Source organism: Pinus tabuliformis, chromosome 6 (assembly GCF_031772625.1).
Source record: "Pinus tabuliformis cultivar Carrire ecotype Pingquan chromosome 6, CPIR1, whole genome shotgun sequence".
NCBI classification, from domain to species: domain Eukaryota; kingdom Viridiplantae; phylum Streptophyta; class Pinopsida; order Pinales; family Pinaceae; genus Pinus; species Pinus tabuliformis.
This window is the reverse complement of record NC_142292.1, coordinates 1,287,185,117-1,287,211,499: the sequence shown is the minus strand read 5'-3', so window position 1 is coordinate 1,287,211,499 and position 26,383 is coordinate 1,287,185,117. Positions and strand designations below refer to the sequence as shown.

The 26,383-nt window shown below is 36.2% G+C and overlaps 1 pseudogene; it reads right to left on the bottom strand.

Annotated features, from left to right (window-relative positions):
- Positions 1 to 21,479: 21,479 nt before the first annotated feature.
- LOC149263333 (casein kinase 1-like protein HD16 pseudogene) lies at positions 21,480 to 24,859 on the bottom strand (annotated as a pseudogene).
- Between the last annotated feature and the right edge of the window lie 1,524 nt (positions 24,860 to 26,383).

Genomic DNA, 26,383 nt, shown 5'->3' with positions numbered 1-26,383 from the left:
ATAAGAACCAGGAACCATCTTCAAAGTTCTCATGTTGAAACTGTTGATCCTAAAAAACGCTCCCTGAAAAACCACCAAAGCTGGATGCTCAAAAGACTCCAATCAGAAGAGAACATGAGTCAGCTGCAAGTCTGATTCATCTTTGAAATTTTGCTCGACAACTCCATCATGTTCCAAGCTACAAAATGATCCATTTGTCCTTTGCTTGCAATTAACATCCTTTGTCCACTGAAAAAATATTGGGAACGCCCACTGGCTACTTTGATGTTGACCACCCACTGGCTTCTTTGATGTTGACCGCCCACTAGCTACTTTAATGTTGACTGTCCACTAGCTGATTTGTTGATGATGCCCACTAGCGGATTTGAAGATGCCCACTAGCTGCTTTTGATGATGTTGTCGAGACTTTCAATTTGAAAACCACCCGTAATTCCCCCCTTTTTCAGCTAAAGGGAGAGACAATCAATTGCATTTGATTTCTGAATTCTGAACTCCCCCCCTTTAGGTGTAGGAGAGTTTCATTGTTGTACTCCCTACTTTCATGTGCATGAGAGTACCATCTTCATTTGACTAATGGCTGCAATAGGTGAGATTGAATTCAGTTGTAAAACTTATACAATCATTTTATTGTTGATGACCATTCCCAAGGATCAATCCATGCGTAATTGATCTTTAATCTTGCAGGTTGGTCTCGTTTGCAGCATTTCTCTGATGATTGATTCCGCTTACCACAATGGTGACAAGGATGGAGATCAAAACAATGATCTTCCATGTGAACTTTTCTTTAACAATTTTTGCATGTGGGTTTGTCTTCCACTTTCTCATGGCTTGTTGATGTTATTTGATTAAGAAATCCGGCACTGATGAACTTGATCGGATTAGAAAAATCTGGGATATGCAAGTTGTTTTCATCTTTGTCATATCCTAATCCTCATCGATTTTTGTTACATTGGAGTTCTTCCCATGGCTTGATGATTGGTTTGGAATAAGCAAGTTCAATTTGATCATGAACAACTTCTACATTTGAAGTTGTTTGGATGAGTGACTTGGAATCAACATATTTATCTTCATCTATATGGTTGAGAGTCTTGGAAGCAACACTCTTCTGTTGCAGCTCATCTCTTTGTAGTTGCGACTCCAGTTGAAGGAACTCAATTGTTTCATGTGCATGTTATAGATTCATTAAAATATCAACAAGAGTTGCTTTGCTGATTTGCACCATGTCTTCCGCAGTTGAGAGGATCAAATTGTTAAGAACCTGTAACAACTGAATTCTTTTTGCCATGTGAACTTGCTGGAACTCACACTCGCTTGCTTTTAATACTTGTTGGATTTTTAGAACTCACTCGCTTGAATGCTTGAGCTTGCTTGCTTGAACTCATGCTCGCTTGCTGTAGATATGAACAGGCTTGATTGTTGTTTGAATATTTTCTTTCATTAAAGTTGAACTCGCTCAGTTTCAGGCTCGCTTGATGTTGGGAACTTTGCACTTGCTTGAACTCATACTCTTGATTGATAAAAAGAAGGGTGTCGAATACTATCGAAAAACACCCAAGAGAAACGTTTACAATGATTTGAACAACTCAGTGAAAAACAATGGATTCACTTGGTTTAATTGATTCCCTATCAATGCAAATCTTGGGTGCCGGTTTCAACCGAGAATGCACCCTTACAATTCAACTCAATTTGACTTTGATTACAATCCAACTTACAAATTATGATTTGCAAGTTACAATTTTGTATTGAGCTTATTAAAAAAAATGGTGCAAGTGCATTTTCCAAAAAATTGCTGTTGAATTGATGCAAATGTTGTTGATGTAGATGACAACTTCATTAACTTGATTGTATGTTGATGTGGAATTTTCTTTGACAACTTGATTATGTATTGCTGCTTCTTGATTGCTTGTAGTTTGCTTGATTACATAAGCTTGAATGGAATTGATTATGTGCAAGCATTGCCTTAATTTATTGTGTACTTCTTGTGTACCATATTAGAAGGATAGTGTCAAAACTAGACATAAAAAATAAGCTACATCAAGAAGCATGCACCATCACAAACATACACATGGTGTACCTAAGATCCCCTTATTCAATTTCGGGTGGATCTAGGACACATCAACACCACAAAAAATGTCTTTATTAAGTATTTGAGTACATCAACCTTTCATCTTTAAAACATCTTCATTGAAACTTCTCAAGCGCAAAGTTTGAGAACTTCTTGGAGGTAAATTGTCTTCAAAAAAGTGGAAGTTCACTCGCTCAATATCTCTCACTCACTCTATTTCTCTTCGCTGCAAGGTATACACAACTCTTCCATAATGCTAAACACAATATTTTTATTACAAAGTCTCTCAACTTGGCTTGGCTCCTTACAAATTTCATGGCAGTGATAACAGAAAAAGGATCGATATTATCTTCTTATCCTCGACAGATATGTGCATTTCTTTTTCCACGCAGCAACTGCAATTCATGACCACAAAATTGGGCACAATTTGCTACCAGCCAGTGAATCATACTCTTTAAATTATACTAGTTGATTTCACAATCTCTCTCTTTAATGTCCAGCGCAGGTCACCACTTAGCTACAATGCTCAGACGTCACGACAAGCACAAATTTCACAATATCACATTCCCTCTCGCCTAGGGCTATTTGGCTCTGATACCACATGTAGAATATTTAACAAAATTAACATACAAAAAAAATATCAGAGACGTAGAAATGGCGGAAAATGCCTCAGCCTTACTGTATTCCTCTCATTCTAAATGTAATTGTTTATGATACACATATAAATACATGAGGAAGTTTGTCTCAAGATAGTAAGTCTATCTTGGACACTATGGTTGAGCAAATCTCTCAACCAAACACTAATCTAGGAGCCTAACTAGTTGGAGAGAATCTCTCAACCAACTAGGCCTAAATTGACTCCTAACCATGAGGAACAAACTCAATCTAGAAAGGTAGGAATAAATCCTAACTTTCATGATTTTAATTAATTTAATTATTTGGACTTAGAATTGTTTTCATCACATGAGAGTGAGGCTAACACTTAGTTTTGGATGGCATATTTCCTTAAGTGGGAAGATATTGGATATGGATAGGTGGCGATGAGGGATCTAATCATGCTCCTATTTGAGTACAAATGGAAAAGAGGGAGCTAACCCGCCAACCCATTTCAAATTTAATCCCATGTGGAGGTAACGTAAGGAGTTATGTAATATAATTCATAAAGGATGGAAAATAAATGATACGAATAGAGGAGAAAACAAAATGGTCTAGTTCCATAATAATTGACATAATGTCAGACTAAAAATGAAGTAATGGTCATTTAATTTTTTTTGCGAATTCCTAGACACAACTAAGGGATGTTGTAGTAGGTTTTAAGGACCTCTTAATTATCAATAAGAGACTAAAAATTAATGAACTTGTGTTATCAAAATTTAAACATTTATAGAATGAAAGAGAAGATGTTAAAATGGGAAGAAGCAAAGTAATGACATAAGATAGAACTACATGGTTAAAGAGGGGGATGAGAACATTAAATTTTTTCATAGATTTGCATAGGATAGGAAAGTTTGTAATACAATTTTGTCCATTTAAAATAATGACAATGTACTTTGGAGAGACCATGGGGGCACTAATGTCTTATTGTAAGAGAGTATATAGGAACCATATAAGGGAAAAAATAAGAGAGGTATTGGCCCTATCATCTTGCCATGGAAGAATGGTTATGGATTCCCATGATAGATTCGATGGCATTAGTGGAGAGCATGAATATAGTAGAGGTTCTTAAGTTATTTCAATAGAATAAAAAGCCTAAACCAATGGGTGGATATTGGAATTCTTCCTTGAGTTCTATGACCTAATACGTCTAGATTTCATGACTCTAGTGGAAGAGTCAAGGTGGAAAGTAAAGTACCAAGGTCGTTCAATTGAATGTTAATAATAAGCATCACAAAGAAGGATTCCCATCTTCCTTCAATGAATATTAAATTATTGTGTGATTGCATTTATATGATAATATGCACGACAATGGAAAATTTTAAGGATGAAAAGTTATCTTAAAGTTTAGAAACCTTAGCGAACCTCACTAGTACATAATATGCAATATGTAAAATGTTTGGCAATATTTTTTGTAAAAATATTCAAATTTCTACTAAATTTATATAATCTATATATAATTTTTTGGTGATTTTTAAGATAAAATAATTTTATACTGTAAAATTTGGGTGAATCATATTTGCTAAAATAATGAATTTACCCATTTTTTTGGGAAAAAATGGAAAATTAGCCCACCTACAAATATTAGCCCCTAAAATTTTCCCTATCCAAGACCACGACAAGAAAGTTAAATCCTTCTAAAGGCATAGCTCTTAAGTAGTTTGGATTCCTTGAGGATAAAACCATGATGTATGCAGTTGGATTAGTGTAGGGCACCATACACTCAATTAAAGTTAAGAACCTAAAAACCTTTGTGGTTAAGATAAATCTCTCAGAGGCACATGATAGTAAATTGGTTATATTTGAGGATGATGATGCTTCATGTTCAATTTGGAGTAAACTTTGTCAAGTACATGGAAAAGTGCTTCTCCTTGGTTTCCTTTGTTGTATTAGTGAATGGAGCAACCTCAACCCTTTTTAAACCTGCCAAAGTATTTTGATAAGGATGCCCTCTATCTCCAATGCTTTTCCTACTAGTAATGGAATGTTTCAATTGATATATAAAGGAACTCAGGGAGGATGGCACCATGAAAAGAATCAAGGTAGCAAGAGAGGAGGTAATATCTCACCTATTAACCATTGATGATATATTGATTTTGTTGGCTTAGGTCAACCAGAGAGAACAAGGTAATAAATAAAGCCTTAAATTTGATTTGTATGGCCACATGAATGGATATTGACATTTAAAAATCAACATTGTTTTTCAACTAGGCATTAGGACAATAGAAATAGACCAAACTATTTAATAAAGTTTCAAATACCTAGGGTTTGAAATAAAATAAAATCATTATATGACAAGGGATTGGGAATGGTGATTAGTATAAATATGGAAAGGGAGATAGTTTCATGGTACAATTAATGGCTCTCTACTAGTGGACATATTACGCTAGTCAAAGTAGCACTCGAGGCCACCCTAATGCACTGGATGTCACTCTTAATTCTCCTAAAAGGAATTATAAACCACATCTAGAGGAGATGTATTTCCAATTTATAAGGGCCATGGATTAAATTATATTCATATTTTTGGAAAGAACCCTGCTATGATTACAATAAAGAGTAATTAAAGGTAAGTATATCAAGTTCCTTGATATAAAAAATGGATTTATAGCTAAAGGAAAAATGCTTTCAAAGAGTTAATAGTATGGAGCACTGTAACAATGTATTATATAACCATCAAAAACCATTTTACATGCCTCGTGAGGGATAGAAGCAAGTTGAAATTGGGATTGGATTTTAGGCGGGAGGCCTTTAGAATGAGTGTTGGCCTTCTATATTTATTTTCAAAATAGGAGTATCCACAGTCTTAGGGATGTATATTATAATGAAGAAATTCCCTATAATTAGGGTTATATGACCAATAGAGTGGTATAAGAAATTTAACTACTTTATATACTTAGTTAGGTTTTCCATGTAACTAATTGGGACAAGAAAAGAAAAGAAAAATACCTATTATTGATGGTTGATCCCTTGTATTTTTTGTGAAAAATCTAGGTAATATTGTTGAAGCTCTAAGATTTTATCTAGATTTTCACACAAACAGGAAAATAAACTTCCTCAAATCCCTCATTGAGCATACAAATATGAATTATAATAAGGATAAAAATCGATAAAATAAATTTATTATTAACTTATTCTAACTAACACAGGGCAATTATTTCAACCTCAAATCCTAAAATTAAAAACAAGTAATTAAACATATTTCTCAAGGATTTGAGGTAGGGGGGATGCACAGAGAGAAGATGGATGTTCGTAATTTAATTAAATGTGAAAAACAATGAAACCATATACTCGATTGATGCCTTAGTCACCTAAATTGGATTCCTCGTGCTTGTACCACTTAGTATCAACTTGTCCTTCGCTTACAATTTCCAACATTACTATCACTGAAAAATAAAAAAGATGTTTTAACCCAACTCAAAGTTAGAAAAAAAACTCTGAACCAAGAATCTATGATGAGGGGAAAACAATAAAAATATTGGGCAATTCCTCTAATATATACTTGTTCGAATGGGTAACACCCCTTTTCCCAGCGTAAAACTCTAATTATACCATGAGAAGGTAGTTAAATTAGTTAAGGATGGAGATCGAAATTGTATAGGTGTATACACTCTATTATCCCTACTTAGAAGCACATTTTGTTCATTTATTATTTTTTGGGCTATTTTTAGAGATACTTATGGATTTGATGAAGGAGACTTGCAAGCAACATGCAAGTTTCTTCAAGGAAAGCCACAAGCATTAGATTCAAGGGTAAAAAATACATGAAATGGCTAGAATAATGATGGCATGGTCATCAATAAATGGAAAATTAAGCATCATAGTAAAAAATGACCAAATGAATCTATAAAAATGTATTTAGGGAAGATGTGAGGGAGATAGTCAAATGAGGAGGATTTGGGGGAGTTGAGAAACCTAGTTGAGGAATGGGCTTTGTTTAGAATGATGTTAATTGAAGGATCAATTCATATCATTGACTGACATGAATTTTTAGTTTGAAGCCCCAATTGAAACAAAGGGTAATATAATATAAATTTGGGTTATACGGTGGCTTGCATATGAGGTTTAAGGGTTGATCCGAAATAATGATGGCATATTTCGTGGAAACTTAGGGTACCACACAAAAAAAATGTTTTGGATCAACATAAAACAAAATTATTACATAAGAGAATCTTCAAAGTGAGTTTGTGAGGGGCCAAGAATATTCCTACTATATAGCAAGTTGGGGATTCAATGTATCATCTACTTATAACTGGCAACTATAGTTTGGAATTATGGTACATTGTCAATATTTTAACATGTAGGAAGGATGAGTGGCATAAAATGATCTATTTTAAACTTTTGAGGGATTCCTAGAAGACCCTATAGTAGGTGAGCACCATTCATCACACGGGCTCTCAAAACAATAAGAAATTATCATATATTTGCAAATATTTTTCCAATTTATGTGCATGCTTATTATAGGATAGTTTTTTCTTACAATGATTTCCCTAAGGTTATAAAGAAGAAGCACCTTAGGGTAGTGAAGCCACTATAAGTGAACATATCACTAATTTGGGGTTTTTTATGATGGTGCCTCAACTAACAATCTAGGAAAATGTGGCATCAAAGATGCCTTCTTTCTGGTAGAACATTATTGGATCACCTTTGCACATGGAGTGAGGATATATACAAATGACATGGAAGAATTAATGGATGTTGAAATCCTCATGATGTTGGCATATCAGCTTAGTGAGAATGAACTCCAATTTTTTAGTGACTCTCGAGTAGTCATTAGGCAGATGAAAGGAGAAGTGGTAAGTATAAATTTGGATCTAAATAATCTACTTAAAATGTATTAGGCTTGAAGGGGCATTCCAACTATATCTCTTTTAATCAGATTATAATGAGATCAACCAATTAGTGGTATTCCTCTCAAAGGAAGCCATGGAAAATGAGTTTGGAGGGTTAAAGTAGTGGAGTACATATATGGAGAAGCAAGGCTAGTTCAGATGAGAAGGATCCTTCTACGATTCCATCATTGAAGACAAATATAAAATCTTTTGATGACCTATTTTAGATTTATGTTTGCCTTTATTTTTATGGACATGCAAATAGATGTTAAAATCCTGTAGACAACATGCTTAATTTATTAATTGTTTTGAATAAATTTCTCAAATGTAAGCCACATATGGTTACATGGGTGCAAATTGTTCTTTGTTTACTCTATGAAGCATTGCTTTAAGTTTCTTTATCTAAAACTTAGATATGGAGATAGGATGGAAGCCAATACTTTGATATAAAATAGTGGGGGGGATCTTGAAAAGTTTTCCTTGCAATGTGTGTGTGTGTTCAAAGGAAAAGCATGCTGATTATGGTACCTAAACCAATATGTATATGATATATCACTTACATACTCTCTTTATCTTCACACACACATTTAGAGAGAGAGAGAGAGAGAGAGAGAGAGAGAGAGAGAGAGAGAGAGAGAGAGAGAGAGAGAGCCACACAATATTATAGAGGTAATTAGTTGGGACAATTGATCTCAAGACCCCTTGCTTGTGTTATCACTCTAAAATTTCCCTAGAGTTGTTATCCTGTGTCAAAAGAAAAATTAGAGGCAACCACAAACCTACTTTTGAGATCAGGATCTAGCCTTCCTAATGCTCAGAGAGGGCCCTCTCGTTATGATTTAACTTTGTTGAGTTAATTGATTTTAGGCTAGTTATTTAAGCTTTGATTGGGTTTTGATTTTAATTTGGTGGTGGAATCATTGACTTATATGGATAGAGGGATGTCCTTTACCATTGGACTATGGGGTCAAATGTCAAGAAAACAAGATTGAATCAAGTTCTAAAGATAGTGTTTACAGGGGAAGGTAGTTGAGTAAATTCAGATCTTTTAGGTTGGAGGGTGAAGTGGTTTTCAATCGGGGTCAAGGAGTAGTCAAGGGTTCCTCAAACCGGATAATGAGGGAAATGATAGAGGTCAATCAAAAGTAGGGAGAAATGAAGGATTCCCTACTCTGGATATCAGAAGAAAACATTAAAATGAATAACTGTTCAGGACAGAGTGTACTTAAACAAATTCTGTAATATTATTCCAGTTATTTTATTCAATTTAGATAACATGCAAGTATGTGAAACACTTAAGTAGATAAAAATTTGACAAACAAAAAATACTTCACTGAAGTGGCCCAACACATGAATCCTGTAATGTAATGCCTTTATTACTTAGTCCAGTCTGCTGACTTGAAAAAATGGTACAATGAACCCTTAGGTTTCAGATCAATACAATTATAGAAATGTTAAGCAATCCACACTCTATACTTCGAATTATGAAGTATTTATACAAAAATAGTTACAAAATATCCTAAACTGTTCTTTAGGATTTATTCAAGGAAAAAAAAATATCTTCACGTAAGAAGATAGAGACGGATATGTAGCTGCAACAAGCTGTCCTTGTTTATTTGGCTTGTTAGATCTTTTGCTGCCTTTTCTCCTTTCCTCTTTGTCTTCCACACTGACTGTTCTTTTACTTCGCCTTTTGACTAATACTCTTTGACTTAGCCGATCTGTTGCTTTTCTTTAACTGCGCTGTATCCACTGTTTACCTTGCATTTTCACAGTAAACCATTTAATTTTTCCCAAGTCTCTATATTTGGTAATTTAATATTTACCATTCTTCTGTAGACTTCATCAAATTTTGTGTATTTTTCAAAGGTGGGCTTGTTTACAAAAAGATGTTTTACCTCATGCTGGAGGTAAAAGAGGTTCTCAAAAGTCTGGTACATAACCTTTCCTGTAGGCATCCCTTTCATAGAGGAACTATTGGTTTGCTCCCTTGCCACTTCTTTAATTTTCTTGTTATAGTCTTCATGTGGCATTAACTTGTCATTTATTACCAATGGATTTGGCAGACCTTTCTGCCTCAAAGCATCAAATTTGACCATGAACCTGCCTATAGCTAGCTCCATGGTTTGGAATTTATCTTCAAGCTACATCATCAAATTCCTCTTGGTGATTACCGTCTTCACCTCTAGTATAGTGCCAGTCCTGTCAGCTATGTCAAGTTCCTGCAATTCATATTTATTCTTTGGGTTAAGGAATTGGATTATTCTTGAGGCTTCTTCTGGCATATTTCCAAGTTCGGCCTCAACTCTTTGAATTGCTTCACTAGCCTCTTTGACTAAATCATTTTGTTCAAAGATAACTTTTATAGATGGCCAAATATCATTGACATAGTCAATGATATTGGCCCATAGCTTCTCTTTTGCTTGGGAAAGTGGCTCCTTCAATGTTAATTCTTTTTCCAAGTTCTTTATCCTCTCAGTCAAATTGTTTGACTTTTGTATTTCATTTTTATGCATAATTTGAGCCAATTTCTTCTCATCCTTTAGAATTCTTATCCGTTCTTTAAGTCTATTTACTTTAGTGGTCTGAATGGACATGTCCTCCATGGATTTGACCAGTTTACTTGCTTCATCACTTGGATGAGTTGCTACTTTTGGTGAACCTGTTGCTGATGTAGTTGATGTTGCAGTTGGCAGTGCTGTAGCTAGTGGAGCTGTTTGAGCCAATGAAGCTGCCAAAGTCGAAGGAACTGTTGTAGTAACTGTAGGGATAGCAGTGACAGTAGCTGTCTCAAGGCTAGCTTGTTTCAGCTATATTAATCTGTCCAATTCATTCTCCATTTCTTTCAATTGAGCATTTAATTGAAGAATGAGATCCATCATTTCATCCTATTGGGTTTGGCTTTCTAGGACCTCCTTGGTCTGCGGATGTTCAGAAGGAGGCAAATTCAGTTGTTTCTTCAAAGCAGAAATATCCTCATTTTTCTTCTTTATTAGTTTTTCTGCAACCTTGATATCATTTGGATTATATCCAATTTCAATTACCAAGTCTTCCAATGACTTGATTCTATTATCCTTGGCCTATGAGGATGCCTTCTCTAGCTTAAATTGTGTTGTGATGTTGTCTAGAGAACTTTGAAGCTTGTGCACACTCATTGCTTTGTTAGTCATTGTAGAGTAAATCATTTCACCTGCCTGCTTATGGAATTCAATTTGATCAATAGGGTGAACATCCCTGGCCAAAACTTCAAACTCTGTCTTCCTGTAATCTGTTGACGATCTAGGCTGCTGAACTGTAGGCTGCATAAAGGTCATTTGCATTTGACCAGTTTTAATGTCAAAGGCCGATATTAACCTATTTTGATTGGTAGGTGTTTGTTTGAAGTAATGGGCATATGTTTCAACCTTTAATGCCTCATTCCTCAACTTGATTTCTTTGTACTTCTCTTTTATACCTTTCTCTTTATCCACTGGTTTGTTGGATGAAGAGACTTCAATACTAAGATGTTTTTCAATAATTTGAGTATTTTAGGTAGAAGGTTGATGCGTTTCCTCTGAAAATGCTGGACCTTTACTCTTTTCAACCATTGTGTCAGTATCAATGATTTAAATTGTCTCAATGGTGTCCTCTTGCTCAGTTACAAGATTAAGCTTGGGCTTCTTCCTGTATTTGATTTCAAACCTGTGATCTGTAGTATCCATTTTGGAACTAGAACCTTCTTCCCTGGTTCTTTTTACATTTCTGTCCTACATGGATGGAGTCTGTAGAATGGGAGTAATACCCATTTTTTCCTGTAGGGTTGGAACCTACAGAAAGGAACTAGTATATATCTGCTTTTCCACATCTATTAAGGTATTTTCCACATCTATTAAGGTATTTTCCAACCACTCTCACTGGTTGGCATATCTTTCAATATTTGGCCTGGACTCATGCATAAAAGGGCTTAATTTGAACTTGAGCCTTAATTTGTTTATGACTCCATTAGGGTCATACTGCCACATGAAACTGCTACTGAACTTCATCTGTTGTAAATTTTTCTTCACTTCTCTTCTAGCTTCCCTATTATTACAAATAAAAGGGCCCAATTGGTTTTTGATTTTGAACTGTGTTTTCTTCCTAGCTGACAGAAAATTGACCTCATCTAAGTTTATGATCTGCCTGAAATACTTTAATGCAAATATCCTCATGGGGAGGTATTTGGGCAGCTTGTAGAGAATGAGATGGAATCCATATATCCCGATTTCTATGTGGTCCTAGTATAGATACTAGTCTCCCACTCTACTGTTTTTAGACAACTGTAAAACTCTCTTAATCTCATCATTGATCCTGGGTTGATTGCTACTCATTAGCATGTTTACAACTTGATGAACAAAGGAATCAATGAACTCTTTATAACTAAAGACAGTGGAATATCTTTGGATTAATGGTGTCCAACTTTGTGTAGAGTTCAAGTAAGGCTTCAATGGAAAGTGGGGTCTCATTTGGGTTTGGATGGATCTGCAACATTTGATTTATTGACTCTGCAGTAATGGTGAATAAAATATATTGGTTAGGAGAGACTATGGATCTTTGACTTGGGACATAGCAAGCTTGGCATAAGTGGATGATTTCTGGGAATAGGTATACTTGTGGGAACAAGTATTTGGGAAAATTTGATTCCCATAGGTGAATGTCATCATTCTGGTTTAGGAATTTATCTTTACTCCAACAGTGGAGTTTCAGTAGATGGCTAGGGGAAACAATGTCTTTAATTTGAAAATCTTTGTCAGCCAATGGGAGGTGGTCAATATCTAGGTGAGGGGTTTGCAGGGGTCTTACATCCAGAGTGCTTTGGGAAGCCATAATTTGGTTTATTCAACTGAATTACTTTTTCTCTGGCTTTAGGAGTAAGGTCAGAAGCTCTGGAATAGTGGGGAGGGTAATTACAGTCTGTAGAAAAGGGATTTTGGATGCATAGTAAGGTTTTCTTCAGTCTAGCAAGGTTTTTTAATTAATTTAATTAATTAACATTTTGATAATTACTGTGCATAGCTTAAATTATAGGGCCGTTTTGGTTCTTTCAAGAATACTTGGAAAATGACGATTTGGTGCGCAGACAGGGTTCTGTGGTAGCAACAGAGGTTTCTGAGGCTTCAATTGTTTATTTGCTGCTTCAATTTGGTGTCTGCAATGTCTTTTGGTTGCAAAAGGTGGTTAAAATGGTTGCACAAAGGTTTTTTGTAGTGAAAATGAGTGAAAAGAGTGAAAGGGGGCTTTTTTCGGCTTTTTAACCAACAACGGTTACATTTTGGCGTGAGATTTGGTAAATGAATAATGGGTAGTTTTCTTTTACACGGGGAGGCAGTTTTATGCCATATCGCACCACTTTTGGGTGGAGGGTGGTATTTTTCGCAAGCACGCGATATAACCTGGTGCCGCCACGTAGCGAAACAATGCTCGGCCAAAACCACGAATCTCACGTGCTTTTGGACCTTTAATTGTCAGATGATGAAACTGCGCGATATGGATATGCACCGTTGGATCTGGAGGTGGGAGATTAGAGGGCTATCGTGTAGTTAGGTTTCACAGACGGAGTTGGGATGTGGTTGTCAGGGCCCGAGGTTAAATAATACAGTGGGTTTAATACTTTCTAAGGTTTAGTGAGGGTCGAGAAATTATAGTGGGTGTTTAAATATATAAAGTGGGATTTTAGGAAATAACTTAGGATAAAGGGTTTAGTGGGTTTCTAAGGGAAAAAAGAGAAATTAATAAGGGGGGAATGTATTATTTGTGATGGGAATGGGTTTCACACTAGGGAAAGGGGTTTTGGGAAGGGGGAATGGTTTTTAAAGGGTAATGTCTAGGGAAATGTGTGAAACAAAGGGAAAAAAGGTCAAAATGAAGGGAAAGGGTTTTTACAAGGGGAAATGAAGAGGGAAGGGGTGCTTTGGAACCAAGAAGGGGACAACATTAGGGGATGAAAAGTAATGAAGGGATAATGAGGGGAAATTAATAAACTAAGTATGTGGGGGTCTAGTGAAATGAGGGGAAATTAATAAATAAGCTTTAGTGAATGTCCTTTCTCTTTGACAATTCCTCCTACACATGAAACATAGGATTAAGCATGATGAAGGTGATTTTGACTTAGCAACCTTTTGCACTTGCAAAACTTCTTCTACCTACCCTTTATTTACCCTAGCATTTTCTCTTCATTCATTGGGTGCATTTGAGCTTGCTGACCCTTTATTTCTTTTTCTTTGATAAGTAAACTATCTAATTCTAACCTTATAACTTCCATTGGCTCAGATTAAACTAATGAGCTCATTATTATTCTCTACTTACCTTCTGATATGCCAATGTTAAACAATTTGGCTAGATTTTTCTTCTCTATATATCAACATGAAATTTAAATCATGAATGAATCAAGATTAAACTATTTGACCATCATGGATTGTGGCATTTTTTGACAAGCTGCACACAATCTTATTTTACAAAGTAAAATAAAAAGTAGTGGCATTTGAATTTGCACACTTTCATGATCTATTCTTATCTCTTTTTTTTGGGGTTCATATTTTTTATACCTGTTTGATCTTTTTCTTTCTTTTAGTCCTTTGAGTATTATTTTAGGACTTGCCCTCTTTACATTTTTTATTTTTAATATGGGAAAACATTTTGCAGAAAGAAAAAGTATGTACAATATTACAAGACTAACCATAGCCACTTCAAATTATGAATTCTATTATTATAGGAACCTAACAGTGGCTCCACATGGGGATGGAATTTCCTGGTGAAATGTCAAGAAATTTAAGATCAATAGTCTTTGAAACTTTGACTGTAGTTGCCTTGTAACTGCTCCTCTATGATTTGCTTTATTCATACATATGATGGTACACCTTTCAAAGCTCAGGGCCTTCTCTTCGGGCTTCAACCTCAAAAGATTATCATCCAATCCAATCTAAACTTTGCAATGTTATGTACAATGAGCAGAGTAAATAAATGAACTAATGTTAATCTGGGGACAAGTAATGCTTCAACATTCTACCATTGACTGGTCCACCTAGTAGATCTGTTCCATCTAACTGTCTCAAGAAAAATGCATTGTTACCTTTGTAACCATAAATGATATAAGGGCCTTGCCATAGGAAATCAAATTTACCATGTTTACCCTTTTCTTCTCTTCTAGAATCCCATTTGAGTACTTTGTCACCTATGTAAAAATCATCAGCTTTGGTTTTCTTATCAAAAATATTTTTGATTTTATCTTGGATCACTTGGGATTTGACATAGACTTCTTCTTTGGTTTGCTGCAAATGTATTGTCTGATTTATCCTCCTTTGGATATCATTGGACTCTACCTGCAGTTCTTGAATCATTTTCATCACTGGTACTCCTAAAGAAGATGGGAAAACAACATCCATTCCATATACTAGCTGGTAAGGAGATGTACCAATGGATTTTTTGGTAGTTAGTCTGTCTGCCCATAAGGCATTAACCAACTTTTTGTTCCAGGTCTTCTTGTTGTCTTCTAGAAATTTCTTGATGATATTAACAAGGATTTTGTTTGAGGATTCTGCAAGTCCATTACCTTGAGGGTAATAGGTAGTGGAATGGCCAAGGGTAATGTGATATCTGTTACAAAAGTCTACCATTTTCTTGGATTTGAAAGCAGCTGCATTATCAGTAATGATTTTTGTGGGCATCCAAACCTAGAAAGGATGTTGTTCTCAAGGAATGAAATGATGACAGAGTCTGTGGCTTGTATAGAAGGGATGGATTCTATCCATTTAGTAAAATAGTCAGTGGCTGTCAAAATCCATTTATGCTGGGTTGAGGATGATGGGTGAATTTCCCTAATGAAGTCAAAACCCCATTGTTGAAAAGGAATTTCTGTGGAGATGGGTTTGAGAGGTAATGGTAAGAGTTTCTTTTTGCCTTCAAATATTTGGCACTTGTGACAGGAGGTCACATATTTCTTGACATCTGCAAAAAGGGTGGGCTAGTAAAAACCTGCCCTTAAAATCTTATCAACAGTTGTTTTCCAGTATAGGTGTCCTCCACAATCTCCTGCATGAAATTCTTGCATAACTTTGTTAGCTTCATCTTTTAATAAACAATTCAATAAAATGCCACCATTATCTTTCCAAAATAAAGCATTGTCTATGATACAATATTTCATTGATTTCATTTTCAAAAATCTACCTTTAGTTCTAGATAAACTAGGAGGAGCTTGTAAGTTTAGTAAAACAAATATGATATCTGCATACCAAGGTGAATCTATGAAAGCTTCACTGATTTTTGGAGTCACCATCTCTTCCTGATCATCTAGGGAACCAATGAAATTTATATCTAAGGCCTGACAATGCAATTCAGCCATGAGTTTAGCCAAACCTTGGCCTTTGATAAGTTTTGTAGGCTTTATTTCAATGTCATATTCCAAAATGGTGGAAATCCATTTGCCTCTCTTTCCTTTAGGCCCATTCTGTGTTAAGATGTCCTTTACTACTGAATTTGGAACATATGCAATGATGTGTGAGTATAAGATGTACACTCTGAAATATTTAATAGCTTTCACTAAAGCAAGTGCTTGTTTTTCCATTATGTTGTACTTTAGTGTAGCATCTCTCAAAGATTTGCTGAAAAATGCAATAGGCTGCTCATAACCTTGATCATTCTTTTGCAACAAGATTGTTGTAATAGTATGTTCTGAAGCAAAAGAAAAAATTATAAAATCTTTTTTGAAATCAGGACTTATGAGGACTACAATTTTAGTAAGGGCTTCTTTGATTACCTCAAAAGACTGTTTAGCCTCTACTGTCCACTTAAGTGCTGAATCTTTCTTTAACATGTTATTTAATTCTTTGATTAATTCTGCCAAGTTAGAAATGAATCTTCTAAGAAAATTTATTTTACCTAAAAATGATTGCAATTCTTTAATGTTCCTAGGATGACTGATGTTTAGGATTGCCTCTATTCTAGCTGGATCTATTCTAATTCCATATTTTGATATTATGTGTCCCAAGAGTTTACCTTCTTCTAGCCCAAAGAGTGTCTTTTTGGGATTCAAGGAAATACCAAATTTTCTACATTTAATAAAAACTCTTCTTAGGTGATCTAGATGTTCATTATCTGATTTGGAAAACACTATGATATCATCTTGGTAAACAACTAGAAAGTCATGGATTTCTTTTGCAAAATCTATGTCCATTTCTCTTTGGAATGTTGCTCTAGCATTCATTAATCCAAAAGGCATCTTTAAATACATGAAAGTACCCAGCCCCGAGGGATAGCTCAAATGGTCGAGTTCCCGTTGATAGTACTCTCCCGGTTTGGGAGGTCACGGGGTCAAATCTCCTCGACGCCCTCGGGGTCAGGCCTGATGGCCGTGCAGCTTTACGTGGACGTAGCGGCCCACCTCCGGTGCCCCGTGAACCACATCGAAAAAAAAAAAAAAAAAAAAAAAAAAAAAAAAAAAAAACATGAAAGTACCCCAAGGAGTGGTAAATGTAGTCTTTGCTTGATCCTCTAGTTGAACTAAGATTTGGTTGTAACTAGAGAATCCATCAAGCAATGAAATTCTGTATGACCCTATTATCCTCTAGATAATGTGGTCCATTTTAGGGAGGGGATAGTTATCTTTTAGTGATACTTTGTTCAAGTTTCTAAAATCAACACAGAGTTTGATTTCTCCTATTTTCTTTCTTGTGGTGACTAAATTAGAGACCCAATCTGAATATCTAATTGGTGCTATGATTTGTGCATCATACATCCTTTTTACTTATTTTTCAATTAATGGCATAAGAACTGGATTAATTCTCCTAAGCTTTTGTTTAAAGGGTTTCTGATCTTCTTTGATGGGTATCTTATGTTGAATAATGCTGGTATCATAAGACTTGAGGTCTTCATAACTCCAGGCAAAGACATCTTGAAATTCTTTAAACAAACTTATGTATTTCAACTTTTCATCTGGAGGTAATGCTTTGGATATTTTGATAAGCTTGGGTTTTTCTTTTGTTCCTATGTTACATTCTTCTATCTGATATTAAAGGCTCCATTTTTAGTTTTTTGGCTACATCATTTGAGTCAAACAAATCTTCTAATGGAACTAATCCCTTTGGAAAAAAGTTATCTTTAAGGTTTAAAATCTCAGAATTATCATTAATTATTTCTTCTATTTCTACTCTTTATAAGTTATCTATTTCTTTAGTGAATTTAGTGGGTTTATCTATATCTAAAGCATTTATATCTATTTCACTATTTATAATGTTATCTACTATATAATCAGTATCTATGTTACAGTTTTGTAATTCTCCCTCAACGTTCATGAAATCATAGATTTGAGAATCTTGTGAAAAAATCTGCCAATATTTTAGATTATCAGGGATAATAGGTCTATGTCTTACTTTTGCAGTGTACTGGTGATTGTCTGAAAAGGTAATCTGCAAGTGCTAGCAAAAGTAGCCAAACTGTGAGCTTGCATGTTCTGTTTCCTATGAATAGCATCAAAATCAATTTCAAGAAGTTCCTTAATCAGATCTAGAACAGTCTCTCTGTATTGGCTAAGTCTGGGATTATTCACAGAATATTCTCCTTTAATTTGTTTTATGATCAATTCCGAGTCTCCCATGATAGAAAATCTCTTGGCTCCAAGTTTTCTTACAATTTGCAGTCCTAAGATTAAAGCTTCATACTCTGCCATGTTGTTTGTGCATTTAAAGTTTAATCTAAAGGCATGACCTTCAGAATGATTATTTTCCATGTTATGAATCCAAACTCCTGCACCTGCCCCTAATCTATTTACAAAGCCATCAAAATCTAAATGCCATAGAGACTCATGTGTTATGTTTTCACTATCAGGTGCTTTGTATTTTTCTTCTACAATTGTGATTTCATTTTTTCCATTGTTTGAATTATACAAGATAAATGAGTCCATATCAGAATGCATGGAGTATATAGGGTAATTCTGTGGTTTTTCTGAACTACTTACCATGTATTTCATCAAGGTTTCTCTATAAAGCTTTCTTTGCTGACCAAATACAGAGATGGTAGCATATGACATGTCTAACTGTAGAGATCCCTGCAATTTTTCTCCCCATGAGCGAGATAATAGCATTCCATACTTGGGTGGGATATCAACAACTACTATGTCCATAACAATACTCTTTGTTGGGCACTGGACTAGAGTCACACACAAATATTTAATCAGGCCAAGGCATTTGACTTGGCTAGAATCAAAGGAAAACAGGTCCTTGTAGGGTCTGGTGATATCTAAATTTAATCTTTCCATGATTGCTTTAGGCATTAGGTTATGGGATGCCCCTGAATCTAGCATAACATTATGTAAGATTTTATCATGAACATTTAAGATAATATAGAATGGAGGGATACCCCCTTGTTGATGTTTTCCATTTACTTATGGACCAAATAATAACTCAGGTTGATCATCATTAAGGTTTACAGCATCTTTGCCTTCACCTATGTTTAGTGTTTCAGTGATTTGTGCTTTGTATGATTCATTTTTCACTAGCTCTATCAAAGGAACCAATATTTTCAATTTGGCTATCTCAGTCTTAATGTTGAATGACAATTGAGTTTTGCCTGATTGTATGGGATCTTCCTTAGAAATTGTGGTCTGTGTACTTTTATCTTCTTTATTAGCACTTGGTAACTTAGTTTGTGTACCTGTTAGCACTTGAAATTTCACCTCAGGCTGAAAAAGGTAAACTCCAAGGCAACATCAAACCACTTAGCCTCGTAGCTAGCCCTACGGGGCAGGAGAGGGCTCTCTCCGGTCTATCTCAGTAAAGATATTCAATGGGCGAGATGACCAATAGGGAAACACTGATTTTAGGCTAGTAAACTGATAAAAAAGGGTTTTTAATAAAATGATGGGGTTTTTCTGGCTGCATGGGGTAAAGAAACAGCTTGAACAGAGAAATGTAATCAAACCCAGATTATCTCCTGAGGCAAGGTAGGCAAGAAATTAACACAAAATTTAGATTTAAATGGAATGGCAAGACTGTTGAGGAGCTGACAAGGGCATAGCAGATGAATCCTCGTCAAACAGAGGAAAACATTGAATATGAACAAACTTATAGGCATAGCATAAAACATTATGAATTCTACCTAAACTCTTCATTTGTTCAATTAGAAATGATCATGAAGTGAAATGAAACATAACAGATTACATATGAAACAAAATGAAAACTTATGCTAAATTATCATACCACAGGAATCTCAGAAGTCAGAGCTGTTTTTTCATTAAACTCTCTGCCAAAAACTGTACATGGTAAGCTCTCTATTCTCCAGCACACAAAACTCTCCCCTCTCTTTTTTTTTTTTTTTTACAAATGATTTTTAATACATTAAATAAGATTGTTGTAGGAGAAAACAGATCAACCCAAAAACCTTTGCGCTGTTTCACCTGAAGTTACATAAATAGAACATGTAACAACTTTCTCCTCGAAAATATCTAACCACAAAGCCTAACAATTGGAGCGCAAACCCCATCGTATTGACTAACTGAGGTCATAGATAAGAACGAATCCTATTCATCTGGTAACAGGTGTCTTTGTTTATTTTTGGTTGAAGTGAAGGGCCAGGTGTCAAGGACGTGAGCCAAATTTTTATAGTTGACAAATCATTTTTGGATATTTTCCCAAACCTTTCGCTCTCCTCGAGATTTCTCTTCATCATCTGTGGATGTTCCTTTAAAAATCACAGCTTTCCCACGTTGCTCTAGCAGCTTAAGAGCCCGGATTAAAACTATGCGATCAATGCCAGCAAGCTCTGTTTCAGCAAAAAATGCCTCCAATACGAATGCAACCACCAGGTTGACAAGAAACAACACCGTTATTACATAAAAACTGATGAAGTACAGCAGTGCCCATCACGTTCCAATAATTTGCACATAGCCCTTCATCCAAATTTTCCAGTTTCCCATGACCAATAGATTAAAAAGAGTGACCATACCACTAGGATAGTCATTAAAGTTGAAGACTAAGTAGTCATCATTTTTGAGACTTGTCCCTTCCAGTTTAGGATTGTTTGCATAGACAAGGCCACCAAATAACTGTAAACCGAGGGAGCAATAGAGACACATTACGCAAAAGATGATGGCAAGATATGGTGTTAAACTGGGAATAAGGTTTTGTCCTTCACGCCAATAAGCATCAAAACCAAATGAAAATATCTTAAGTGCCATCTCCACCACATAAAGTCAACCAAACCAGAACTCAAATTGTTGCCAAATGTACTGGTCAGAATTGTTTTCAACATCTAACATTGATTCAATGATAACTGTTATCAAATTTAGCAAAAGCATGAAAATAAAAATGTAATCAAAAGCCTTGCTCTTCACAAAGTTCTTAATGCAAGTACACGGTGCTGAATGGTAAAAGTTTGGACATCTCTCAAGCCACGAAGGCTCAACCTCTTTCTCAAACCTAAAGGAGATGGCATCAAAAAGATTTGTAAATTCTACCTTATTTATCTTGAAATCATGACTATCATCAAGCTCATAAAATACGCAGTCGTAGTCTTCTTTTGAGATCTTTGGTAGGGTCCGATATTCATTCAACTCTTCAAAGAGTTGAGCACATTGATCTTTGTCTAGAAAGCCACAACCATGTACATCCAGTAGATCGAAAGCTAATTGCAGTGTATCTTCTCGCAAAGTGTCTATCTCAGCCATTTGTTTTGCAAGCTGAGATTAAAACAAGTAGTGTCCGAATGCAGTCCCGTAATTCTATCTCTGCTATTGAAACCCGATCGAGCAGTATCTTTATCATTATTCTCATCAAAAAACATCTGATGCATAGAACGCAGTGCATGTAGCATGCTGGCAAGAGCGCCCTCCATCTCTGCTTCATCTCTCATTGCCTGTGTAACTGATTGACCTTGGATATTATATTATCGACAACTTGAGCTAAAGAAATGGTATCTTTCCATCACCATCAGATTTGATCTGTAAAACCTGAATTTCGAGACATGACAACACCCCATCTACCCCCTGCAGAAGCCATAGAAGTAACATAGGATCCCTCTCTCCACTTTTTGTTTATCCATTTAAATGGAAAAGAATCGCTGACCTTGTAAGACTGCTGCGTGTACTGTGTGCCTTTAGACATTACTACCCGGGAACTCCCACTGTTGGCACCCGCAATTACACTTATGTAATAGTTTTTCTCCCATTGTTCCATGATCCATTCCTTGTGAAAAAAGCACTGAGAAAGCTCATAAACTTGTGCAGTGAATCCATTTCCCGCATCCATAATAAGAGCCCACAAATTTGAGCAAGAAGCTCACTACTTATAAAAAGGCCATCTTCATTTCCTTTCTCAACATGCTGTGTAAGTCTTGTATCAGCCACATTATAGTGGTATCTCTGTTTTCATTGGCCGACAAGCATTATAAACACTGATCCATTGTGTAGCAGGCATACCAAGCCGAACCTTCAGATCAAGAACTGCTTCAGGAATTCCCTAACTCAAGCGCTAAAACCTACATAACGTAAATCCATGTGCCAAGAAGTCTGCAGCAGAGGTTAAGCAACAAGGTCGCAGGCATATGTTTGTCAAGAGATTAAAGTATGCCTTTCATTCCAGCGATTCCTTGGCTAAGTAACCAGATCTGAGCAACCAAATGTATGGAGAGTTGTATAACCAAATGACAACTGTAACAAGACAGCTTCTAGACCAGATCAAACAAATGGACATGATTGCTGATGATGTTTTGTTTTCTTTTGTTTGTGCTTTTGCAGAGATAGGAGCTGAGGAAGCTGCTACCTTTTGAAGAGCTGGAGAATTTTGAAACATTTTGACAAATTACATATTCTAAAAAAAAATACATTTAATGATTTCTTCTTCAAAATAGGGTTTTGAAGAAGAATCAATCTCACACTGACTTAACAAGATGGAGTCTAACATCGGCTCCACTTGGGATGGCAGCTGCCGCTTCGTGGAGGTGCCAAGAACCGCAGAACTTTGGGAGAGCAGACAATGCCTCCATCCATTGGGCAATGGAGTCATCATCGACACAACTGAAACTGAACTCAAACTGATTTGATCTCAAGACTGAAATGACTGAAAAACGACTTAACAATCTTCAAGCAAACTAAAACAAGATGCTGCCCTTATGGCTGTTTATTTATTTACAAAATCTACTCTAATCTGCTGTACAAACAATAGATCATGTAATACTGAAATGCCAGATTAACCATTCAAGTAAACCTGAAAATGATGCCGCTTGAGAATGCTTCCGCCAGGACACAGATGCAATTGCTGGCAGCCCTTCATGCACGTACTGAGCCTGGTCACGTACAAGACAACCTGATCTATCAATCAAACTGAAAAATGTGTCCATGTATGTTGCCATTGGATCGCGGAAGCCGGACTCTGTTGGCTGCCCCAACTCTGCAACACATACCTCCAGCTGCACACTGTCAATGTAAACATCTATAGGCGATTCTATGATTTCTTGTTTCAATGGAGGAAGGATTTCCAAGAACTTTTTAGGGTCTTGGAAATCATATGACTGGATCTGCTCATCTAAACATTGAATCTCCTTTTCGATTCTTTCAACAATTAACTCACAAAATTTAGTTTTGAAGAACTTTGAAGATTTCAACCATTGAAGCAAGGTACTGAAAAAAGCTTCATCAAATTCAGAATTTGCTAACTCATTTCTTATTTCTTCTACACCTTCACACAGGGCAAGGTTTGCCACATACTCTACCATTGCATGAATGGATCAGCAAGCGTTGGAATGTCTGGATCGAATTGGAGTCGCTAGGTGAATGGTTCAACCTACATATGTATTTGACTGCTGTCCACCATCAGCATCAGATCTGCAATGTGATTTCATGTATTGGGACAAGAAAATCAACAAGTCGAATGTTCTCCCCAGTATGGTCGCCAATATGTTAGCACTTGAAATTTCACCTCAGGCTGAAAAAGGTAAACTCCAAGGCAACATCAAACCACTTAGCCTCGTAGCTAGCCCTATGGGGCAAGAGAGGGCTCTATCCGGTCTATCTCAGTAAAGATCTTCAATGGGCGAGATGACCAATAGGGAAACACTGATTTTAGGCTAGTAAACTGATAAAAAAGGGTTTTTAATAAAATGATGTGGTTTTTCAAGCTGCATGGGGTAAAGAAACAGCTTGAACAGAGAAATGTAATCAAACCCAGATTATCTCCTGAGGCAAGGTAGGCAAGAAATTTAACACTAAATTTAGATTTAAATGGAATGGCAAGACTGCTGAGGAGCTGACAAGGGCATAGCAGATGAATCCTCGTCAAACAGAGCACAACATTGAATATGAACAAACTTATAGGCAGAGCATAAAACATTATGAATTCTACCTAAAATCTTCATTTGTTCAATTAGAAATGATCATGAAGTGAAATGAAACATAACAGATTACATATGAAACAAAAGGAAAACTTATGCTAAATTATCATACCACAGGAATCTCAGAAGTCAGAGCTGTATTTTCATTAAACTCTCTGCCAAAAACTGTACATGGTAAGCTCTCTATTCTCCAGCACACAGAACTCTCCCCTCTCTTTTTTTTTTTTACAAATGATTTTTAATACATTAAATAAGACTGTTGTAGGAGAAAACAGATCAACCCAAAAACCTCTGCGCTGTTTCACCTGAAGTTACATAAATAGAACATGTAACAACTTTCTCCTCGAAAATCTCTAACCAAAAAGCCTAACAATTGGAGCGCAGACCCCATCGTATGACTAACTGAGGTCATAGATAAGAACGAATCCTATTCATCTGGTAACAGGTGTCTTTGTTTATTTTTGGCTGAAGTGAAGGGCCAGGTGTCAAGGACGTGAGCCAAATTTTTATAGTTGACAAATCCTTTTTGGATATTTTCCCAAACCCTTCGCTCTCCTTGAGATTTCTCTTCATCATCTGTGGATGTTCCTTTAAAAATCACAGCTTTCCCACGTTGCTCTAGCAGCTTAAGAGCCCGGATTAAAACTATGCGATCAATGCCAACAAGCTCTGTTTCAACAAAAAATGCCTCCAATACGAATGCAACCACCAGGTTGACAAGAAACAACACCGTTATTACATAAAAACTGATGAAGTACAGCAGTGCCCATGACGTTCCAATAATTTGCACATAGCCCTTCATCCAAATTTGCCAGTTTCCCATGACCAATAGATTAAAAAGAGTGACCATACCACTAGGATAGTCATTAAAGTTGAAGACTAAGTAGTCATCATTTTTGAGACTTGTCCCTTCCAGTTTAGGATTGTTTGCATAGACAAGGCCACCAAATAACTGTAAACCGAGGGAGCAATAGAGACACATTACGCAAAAGATGATGGCAAGATATGGTGTTAAACTGGGAATAAGGTTTTGTCCTTCACGCCAATAAGCATCAAAACAAAATGAAAATATTTTAAGTGCCATCTCCACCACATAAATTCAACCAAACCAGAACTCAAATTGTTACCAAATGTACTGGTCAGAATTGTTTTCAACATCTAACGTTGATTCAATGATAACTGTTATCAAATTTAGCAAAAGCATGAAAATAACAATGTAATCAAAAGCCTTGCTCTTCACAAAGTTCTTAATGAAAGTACACGGTGCTGAATGGTAAAAGTTTGGACATCTCTCAGGCCACGAAGGCTCAACCTCTTTCTCAAACCTGAAGGAGATGGCATCAGAAAGATTTGTAAATTCTACCTTATTTATCTTGAAATCATGACTATCATCAAGCTCATAAAATACGCAGTCGTAGTCTTCTTTTGAGATCTTTGGTAGGGTCCGATATTCATTCAACTCTTCAAAGAGTTGAGCACATTGATCTTTGTCTAGAAAGCCACAACCATGTACATCCAGTAGATCGAAAGCTAATTGCAGTGTATCTTCTCGCAAAGTGTCCATCTCAGCCATTTGTTTTGCAAGCTGAGATTAAAACAAGTAGTGTCTGAATGCAGTCCCGTAATTCTATCTCTGCTATTGAAACCCGATCGAGCAATATATTTATCATTATTCTCATCAAAAAACATCTGATGCACAGAACGCAGTGCACGTAGCATGCTGGCAAGAGCGCCCTCCATCTCTGCTTCATCCCTCATTGCCTGTGTAACTGATTGACCTTGGATATTATATTATCGACAACTTGAGCTAAAGAAATGGTATCTTTCCATCACCATCAGATTTGATCTGTAAAACCTGCATTTCGAGACATGACAACACCCCATCTACCCCCTGCAGAAGCCATAGAAGTAACATAGGATCCCTCTCTCCACTTTTTGTTTATCCAATTAAATGGAAAAGAATCGCTGACCTTGTAAGACTACTGCGTGTATTGTGTGCCTTTAGACATTACTACCCGGGAACTCCCACTGTTGGCACCCGCAATTACACTTATGTAATAGTTTTTCTCCCATTGTTCCATGATCCATTCCTTGTGAAAAAAGCACTGAGAAAGATCATAAACTTGTGCAGTGAATCCATTTCCCGCATCCATAATAAGAGCCCACAAATTTGAGCAAGAAGCTCGCTACTTATAAAAAGGCCATCTTCATTTCCTTTCTCAACATGCTGTGTAAGTCTTGTATCATCCACATTATAGTGGTATCTCTGTTTTCATTGGCCGACGAGCATTATAAACACTGATCCATTATGTAGCAGGCATACCAAGCCGAACCTTCAGATCAAGAACTGCTTCAGGAATTCCCTAACTCAAGCGCTAAAACCTACATAATGTAAATCCATGTGCCAAGAAGTCTGCAACAGAGGTTAAGCAACAAGGTCGCAGGCATATGCTTGTCAAGAGATTAAAGTATGCCTTTCATTCCAGCGATTCCTTGGCTAAGTAAC